Source organism: Daphnia pulex, chromosome 5 (genome assembly GCF_021134715.1).
Source record: "Daphnia pulex isolate KAP4 chromosome 5, ASM2113471v1".
NCBI lineage: Eukaryota > Metazoa > Arthropoda > Branchiopoda > Diplostraca > Daphniidae > Daphnia > Daphnia pulex.
In genome coordinates this window covers 5,666,254-5,672,124 of record NC_060021.1, presented here as the reverse complement: position 1 = coordinate 5,672,124, position 5,871 = coordinate 5,666,254, and the positions used below count along the sequence as shown (strand labels likewise).

Genomic DNA, 5,871 nt, shown 5'->3' with positions numbered 1-5,871 from the left:
GGGAAAAAGTTGCTACAAGAGCCTTGGAAGGAATTTGAATCCCAACGCTTCGCCATCGTAAGGTACAGTATCCTGCAAAAAAAAAGAACGGGAAATCTCCACCTTTTGGTCGTTTTTGTAGTCGCAAGAAAGCGGTTAACAAAAGAAGCCAAGTTTCACGACCTGATGTTCAACAGTTCAACTACTGTGATGCGTAAAAATTGTAGTCTTTTCTCTTTGGCTCTTTGCTATCAAGGCCAGCTAATTACAAATGTTGTGAACATGTTGAGTGATTTTTTACAGTGACAAAGCGTTTTAAGAGTATTATCACACGGAGAAGTGCTTAACAGCACAAGAAGAAAGTGGAAAGTGGCTGTCGGTGGCTTTGACGAAAAGACAATCTGCCGTTACGGATGTCCAATTACAACCCAACTTGGAAACTACGACAAAATTTGTTGACGAACCAGTAAAAGGTGGAATAAATTGAAATCCAGTTTCCCCTTTGTATATTCCTATAATGGGTCAATGTTTTACTCGGTTGGAACAGGTTTGATGACCAACTGCCATTATCGAGCAGCATTACCAATTTACTTGTCAAATGTTTGAACTTGCGAGATACATGGTTAACAAAACCACCAGTTCTTATTATTATCCCCCCCCCTCCTTTTTCAAAGATCAACAGCGGCTTGAAAACTCTGACCCAGTCTCTAAACTTGCTAAAATTGGGGACAAGACCAAAAAGGCTCTTACGTAAATCGTTTTACTCACTTAATTTTTTCAGTTCAAATTCATATTCCTTTGGTTTTCAGGGCAATTAACAAACCTAAAACAGAAACAAGTTAACAGCTTACAGCACAATTGTCTGTTGAACAGCAGCTATACTATAAAGAAATTACTGAGGCGTGTGTTTGCTCCGATCAAGCCAGACGAGCTGTAAGAGCTTTACATATTTGTTGGTTCCTTCTGAATACCCTTTTCTATGTTGATTCTTTTTAGGAAGCATTTCAAAGTTTGACTTCAGATCCGGGATTGCATCGAATGGTACCTCGCTTGTGCACCTTTATCGCTGAAGGCGTTCGAGTTTACGTTGTTCAAAACAAGTTGGCACCTGTTAAAGCACTGCTTTTCAATCAAACGCTTAACTTTGAAAAATACTTGAGTTTACATTTTTGCAGTTCTTTCCCAGCAGCTCCGTTATAGATAATTTCAGTTAGGTTTTCAGCTTCACGAATGAGTTCCTGCTGTCACGTCTTGCATGGACAGTAAACAAATTTTTCTTCGGCAAGAAGTGGATAATCATTGGGCTTTGAAAGATTATTTTCACGCCTGATTGCACAAATTTGCAAAAATATCCCCACGACGACGAATAACTCGATTTTGTGTCTCATTCCTAGGGTGGTGATATCAGGGTCAGGCCTGATAATGGAAAAAAATTAAACAACTTTCTGGCCCTTAAAATCGTCATCGGAAAGCGAATTGAAAGTTTCTTTCAAGTTAGTCTACTTTTGCGCTAAAAAGCCATTCTCTTTAACATTGACATATTTTAATCAGGATCACTGTTGCAATTTTGTAATCCAAATGTGCTAGCCGCGACAACCTCCGATCGCTGCGTCACATATTTTTCGTCGACGATTTGGATGACACTTTGTCAGAAGAAGAGGATGTGAATCAGGTGGCCCAGGAAGTGTTCCATTTATTGACTAAACAATTGCATGGTAAGAATTACCGCTCCGACAACAGAAACACGAAGATAACGTTTCGCTTTTGTTTTTAGGACTACTTGTCAAAACTGTTGGTGAGGATCTCTGCACTGACGTCTTAAAAACTAATATTCATGCTTAACAGACCCCCTACTTAATCGCGACCTCGTTTTAACGTTACTCAATTTCGTCTTTTTGCAAATCCTCCCAATATGTGCTTTCCAACATATTTTTTGTTTGTCGAAGCTTGTTTACTGAAATCTTAAATTGCACTCAATGTTTCGAAACATTTGTTGACTTGCCGCTGCAAGATTTCGGTGAGGGGAAAAACATTCTTAAATGAATGACAGCAGACCTGGAAAATAGATTCAGAAGCACACGGTTAAACCTCGTCAGCATGAAATATTACTTTTAATTCGGATAAACGCCTGTGTAACCAACGAGATATACAGTTCTAAAATCGTATTTTGCCGCTTTCCGCTTCATTTTTTTTATTCATCGTCCATTTCTCTTTTATTGATGCTATAGTTTGCGACTATACATATAAACTAAAGAAATAATAGTAAAACACGTCAATCTTTTTAACTACAGTGTTTATTTAATATTCGGTCCAATGGCCGTCATTTTCTACGACTAGACGAAGCCGGGAAACCATTGAATACGAAAGCTTTCGCCAATAAGTAGCATTTGGTCGGTACCCATCCCAAATAGAATTAACCCTGTCAAAAACTTCATCCGCAGTACAAGGCCGGAAGAATTCGCAATCCTTGACCATATCCCCCCCCCCCAAAAAAAAAACGTTCTCTATAGGGTTGAGATCTGCTCCCTTAGCTGGCCAAGGAAGTAGATCAAAATGAGGATTATTTTCAAACCAATACTTAATAATATTGGCACCGTTAATGGGCCACTTATCCTGAACAAATGAAACGCGCATTACCGGGAATCTAATCTGAACGGAGGGAAGAAGGGTATTGCCGAGAATTTCCAAATACTTCTCAGCCGTTAATTTTCCGTCAATACGGACGAAGTCAACGGCTCCACTTGCGGAAAACCACGCCCAGACAGGGACGGATTTCCTTCCACTTCGATCTTTAACCTTGACGTGGTTGTTATCAAAGCGGGTTCCATCACGTCGGTAAACAAATACTCGGCCGCACTCGTCCGATCTAATATGAAATTAGTAAATAAGTTTACTGTTATTAGAATAAGTCAACTTTAAATTACCCAAATGTTTTTTCTTCGCTGAAAATAACATTTTCCCAGAACGCTTGGGTTTCGTTCCTGTATGGAAAGCAAATTCTAAACGTAAATTCGCGTGCGCAGGCGTTAAAAACAATTTGCACGCAGCTCGCCTCGCATTAATTCCTTGCCGTTTCAGAATGCGGATGATGGTGGTGGGACTCACATTAACATTTGCAATATCTAGAAGACAATTAAATATAGTTCCGATATATTTTTTTAGATTGCTTAAGATTTAAATTTACCCGCAATCTCTTGCACTGTCGTGATTGGCTTGGCAGCCACCGCAAGGGCTATATTCTCTTCTTCTTCCGGGGTAGTTTTTCTTGGTCTATCGGAACCCACTTGCCTAGTTATGTCACCCGTGTCACGATACCGTGTTTGCAATAAACTCACGGTCCCGACACCGATCCCCAATCGATTACTTATGAATCTAACTGACTTCCCGTCGTTTGAATAAGCAATGATAGCGCCGCTTTCTTTGTCTTAATGTTTTCTTCCGCGATCGGCACGAAACATTTCGACTACTGTCTTCCATAGAAAATCTAGACTAAATTTTTTCGTACTACATTATTTCATTTGCAGACCGCCCCATTCCTCCCCCCCCCCTTAAAAAAATAAAAATTTAGTGTCATAATGTCTGGGTCAAACTTCCAATCAGACTTAATGAAATAAGAAAGCCATAACCATGGCCATAGATTTTAATGGAATGGTTATGAGGAGCGATGAGTAACCTTGGGGTTTCCGGTTACAGAAATAAATATATCATTCTTACCCTCCATTAATTACTTTAAGTTAATTTTTTTCCTATGGCTTGTAGGAAAGCCTATATAAAGTTTTATTTCAACCTTATGTATCCCCAACCCCAATACGCTGGGGTTTAAAGGAAAGGGAATCCCAGCATAGATGTGGGGCTATAAAACGCCGAGCTCATCTTCACTCCTCATTTTTTCTCAGTCATTCGTCCGTCAACATGACACAAAGACAATTATTCGCTGCCCAATTTGCCTCTTCTTCTTTTTCCTTTTGGAAAAACTGTATTTTTATTGGTAACCAGAGATTTGGGTAGTGAAATTTATATTTTGTGTTTCTTTTTTTAAGTTATTTCTCTAATCATTGTAATTTATTTTTTAGATTAATCCCGCGGGAGATTTAATCACGCTCCCGCTTCAAAGTCCCCAACGGAGATCTGTTCTCGTGACTGGGTGCGTGTCCTACGACTTCCCGAGGACAATCCACCACGTTGAAGGATCACTCAACATCGAGCAGTATTTCACCGTGTTGGAGAGTTTGGCTGCGCCCGCCGGAAGAACTATCGTTCATTCCCGCAGTCCAGTTCATTCATCACTAAGGGTAAAGGAATGGATTGCTGCCCACAACATGTCCAGCATCTTGTGGCCGACAGGAAGTTCGGACATAATGCCCATGACTTCGATTTGGCGACAATTCATTCATGAATTTAACATAGCCGGTCCAGTCATCGGGAACGTGAATGATTTGTGGGGGGAAATTGAATTTCAATGGGAAAAGTTTATATACAATCAATTTTATCTCATGTCATCCACTGTTGGATATTTATGGGTGGATCTGTCTAATATTGAAGAACAATACAATTACTTTGTAAAGCCCGTTGGGCGCCTTCGGGATTTACGTTTTTACCATTACGTTTTGTTTAGTTAATGATTTACAGTTTCTAACTCCTATCCAATTTTGACTATTTTTTTAGTTTTCTTACCATGTCTCACCATAGCTTGTTTTTCACAGAAGTGTGCAACTGACCAACTGTCATTCTATTTTCGTGTGTTTACATTTACCCATTAACGTAATGTAGCGCCATCTGCTGTAACATTATGAACTATCTCAGAAAACAATAGCTGTGAAAAAGTAAATGGCCGCTACTTCACTTTTAAATGCATCGAAAGGGTTAAAAGAATCACATAGTTTCTATTTTTAGGTTCAGAAGTATCTAATAAGCTCTATACCTAACTTCGTCATCCCTTATAGTTAAAAACTAAACCTTAAAATTACCCTAAATCGTGTTTTTCGGATTTCCTCGATTCTGATTGGTAGAGAAAATTCCCAATAATGACTTTCGGGGTTCCTCTCTCAGCAGACTACTGTTACTTGTGCTGCGATAAGAGCCCCTAAGCCTTCGGTAATTTAGTTGCGAGCCCGAAGGGCGAAGCTAATAATCGCATACGCAGAAGAAAAAAAAGCCATGAAAAAAATAAAGGCAAAGAAAAAGGCATTAAAAATATAAAAAAATACAACCATGTGTGTCTTCGCACGCCGGATTTACCTGCATTTGCAGAATGACGAAATTCCCACCCGTTGAGGAGTTATTTAGCTCTAAAGTTTGGGTTTTTTGAATTTTGTCAGAAAGTGGGGGGGGGGCTTTGACATCAATTTTCGGAAAAGCGAGGGAGCTAGGAAAAAAAACTAATTTTTTAAAAAGTTTTATTGCAATCTCAACCACCGAAATCCAAAATTTATTTCCCTTCCGGATTTTATTGGTTGAGATATGACTAATTTAGTGAAAGGATAATTTATCTGGTTTCCCTCCCTGGCTTGCAGCCATTTTTTCGTACGGTCCGCTACGCTCCTAGTGGGAGCCAGCAGAAGGTCTTATGTATCGGCCTTCACATTAGACCCATTGAATTTATACAGGCATTCATATATAGTGAACCCAGAAGCTTTTCGTCAGTTGCAATTGACATTGATTGCTACGGCTAATAGTGAGGTGTTACGAGCGTTGGTGTTACAAGCTGCGGAGAGAAACCCATGAACTGTTGAATCTTTGCAATCAGGAACGCTAGTAGATGTGCATTTTTCAATGGTATCTAGCATTTCATCACCGGAACACATTGTGAAATTGGGTTTGACACAACCTTCATTTTCCGGTGTTGCTGCAATAATTTCGATACCGTAAGCCATATAAATGACATCAGCTGGT

The 5,871-nt window shown here is 39.6% G+C and overlaps 1 long non-coding RNA gene across 1 annotated transcript; it reads left to right on the top strand.

The window, feature by feature from the left end:
• The first annotated feature begins 332 nt into the window (after window positions 1–332).
• On the top strand, window positions 333–907 carry LOC124195036. The gene is made up of 3 exons (XR_006875109.1): window positions 333–452; window positions 527–729; window positions 789–907. It is a non-coding gene; the product is annotated as an uncharacterized LOC124195036 (long non-coding RNA).
• Window positions 908–5,871: the final 4,964 nt, after the last annotated feature.